The sequence below is a fragment of the Gymnodraco acuticeps genome, unplaced genomic scaffold (genome assembly GCF_902827175.1).
Source record: "Gymnodraco acuticeps unplaced genomic scaffold, fGymAcu1.1, whole genome shotgun sequence".
Taxonomy (NCBI): domain Eukaryota; kingdom Metazoa; phylum Chordata; class Actinopteri; order Perciformes; family Bathydraconidae; genus Gymnodraco; species Gymnodraco acuticeps.
In genome coordinates, this window is record NW_022991375.1 from 2,667,922 (window position 1) to 2,670,574 (window position 2,653).

A 2,653-nucleotide genomic window follows, 5' to 3' on the forward strand; every position below is an offset into this window, starting at 1 on the left:
GCTTGAATATTCGTTAAAAGCAGACGCAGCCTTTTGTTTCCCCTGTAGACAGTTTAAAGTGAATACGTCTTCATCTGATGCGGCTTTTACTGTCAAAGGTTTTTGCGACTGGAAACACGCATTACAGACTGATAAAGGACTGCTAAGGCATGCCGCATCAAAAGAACACATTTAATGTGAGAGTTTGTGGAGAGAGAGACAGATACGCGAGGAAACAAATAAGGAAATGAGTACTTTGGTGCAGATCAGCTGGCACGGAGCCGTTATTACGTGTCAGCTGTCGTTTATATTATAGCTTTTTTAGCTGTCAACCTTGCTCGTGATTTACCAGTGTTTGTGCTGCCACGCACACAATGTTTCAAAGTGGTTGCTATGTTGCCCTTTATTTGTGTATGTTTGCGATAAGTGTGCGTCTTTACGCAATGCTGTTGGCCTTGCTGTTTGATATATATTGTGCCGCAGGCCCGCAGCACGTGACGGTTTTGTGTGCCCTCCCATGAAAATCATAGGCCCTCCCTTTAGATTTGTTCTGGCGCCGGGTCTGAACTGTGCGTTCATGTGGTCGTAATTAATGCAGCAGCTTTGGCTTTCATTTCATTTGGGAATATATAGCTACTTGTCCAGCCCGTAGGTCCTGCTCTGAAAGCATACATTGTTCTTTACAGCATGAGCGACAGCCTGGCTGTGATATTATACATCCATGGTGATACATAAACAAACCTTTATTTTGAAAATACACGACAGGAAGTAGTATCCTTAAAACCCGGAACCGCTTTGCAGGGCTGACCTTACTTCAACCAGCATGAGCAGGACCTGAGACACTTGGGTTGTAATTTTGCACATTGCAGACAACATTGTTTAAACACATGCGAAGACATTTTCAGGAACGGAATCGTGTGTTATTTTTTCCTCGTTTGTCTGACGTCTCCCTACGTTTTTGTTTACAAAGGGGCGTATTCGCTTTAGCACACACCCTGTAGTACAATGTCAATAGCACCGGAGGCACCAGCAGGAGTAACATCAGCTGGAGGAGCCGGCGAGAGGTTCCAGAGCTGCTGGAGCTGTCGGCTCCTCTCCGGCGGAGGGCTGTTCCTGTCGGCCGCTTATGTGTTCAGTGGGACCCGGAGGTTGCCAAGAGGTGGAGTTGCCTCTATTGGGATGATAACATTCGCTGCATGTAAGTTATCCAACACTCCTGACTGTTGTTAGAGTAACATTACTTAGATTGATAGATTATTTATTAAAGTAGGAACAAATGTTTTGCCACAGCCACAGCAGCATTTGTTAACAGTAATTGTAAAAACATGATACAATACAAAATAAGAAATACATAAAAAGCCATTTATACACATTCACAGTAGAAAGTACATACATTCAGAAGAGAATCTAAGAATATACATCATATCAAATAATAAGAATGATCTCCAATATACCTTAGTGGACAGAAACATATAAACAGTGCACTATATTTAAATATTTTTAAATGTGTTATGCCTGAAAACACTGCTGCTGTGGAAAGAAATTCCCAATTTGGGATGTATCTTTTATATATTATAATAATAATAGATTTTATTTCAAAGCGCTTTTCCAGGTGCTCAAAGACGCTTTACATGGGTTTGATAAAATGCACAATAATTTTTATATATAAATTATTGTGCACATTAGCTTTTAATTTAAAGTAATATATCCTGATAGGTAGTGTAAGTAGGCTACAATATGTGCAAATTGTTCATGATTATAGGGAAGGAGCAGCAATACAAACTATGAAGCTTGGAGCTCTCTGCCAGCCAGATGTGATGTCAGGATGTTGAGAGGGTGGTTTTACTTGGTTTTCATCTTTAGAAGTTATAAATTCACATCTGTTTTTCTTTCAGGTCTGGCTTCATTGGGATTTGTTATCATCGCTGATCCGGTACCAAAGAAGGACCTGAAGTCTGATTAGAAACAGGATGGATAACTGGCTCAAACATGGACTGCACGTTTGGTGGCAAATATTCATGGGCAATATGAAACAAGCTGAAGAAGCGGCTCTTTGGTCTGTAGTAAAGTTGTGTATAGGGATGTTGTGTATTATTACAGAAACAAGCTTTTCATTGTGTGGATAGATCAAGAATCAATATTGGAAGCTTTTCATTGAATAAAAGATGTAACATATTGTATTTAAATTAAAAAAGAAAATGTGATATTTCAGTAATCATTGGAATGTTATGCTTTAAACGACATTTTAAATAGTTTTTCATTTTTATGCAGAAACACTTAAGTATAAAAGTAAACTTAAGGTGTCATTAGGACTGTGTATTTTTGCAATTTATCACATATCCTTTTACACTTTTTTTTTTTCATTCTTTAAAGCTGCTAGCTCATCTGGTAGACTTTTTCTCCAAATGTTCCTGTGTATATCCAGCTATACTATATAATAAGGTGGAACAAGCCCCAAATATTAAATGTTGAAGCTGTTTTTTTTTAGCTCAGAATAAAGTGTTTTACTAATACTGCACTGTAGACAGCAGGGGAAAGTAGAAAGACATCTGTCTAATATGAGACTTTTATAAGCTGATATTTAACCCTTAGACACATCAGAAGTGTTGAGCTCCATCACAGAACCTGCAAATCTTAACAAGCTGCAGCAAACATACTCAAGACAGCACACACA

At 38.6% G+C, this 2,653-nt stretch overlaps 1 long non-coding RNA gene across 1 annotated transcript; it reads left to right on the forward strand.

The window, feature by feature from the left end:
• The first annotated feature begins 704 nt into the window (after positions 1-704).
• Positions 705-2,185, forward strand: LOC117562890. The gene is made up of 2 exons (XR_004571633.1): positions 705-1,177; positions 1,875-2,185. It is a non-coding gene; the product is annotated as an uncharacterized LOC117562890 (long non-coding RNA).
• The last annotated feature ends 468 nt before the right edge of the window (positions 2,186-2,653 follow it).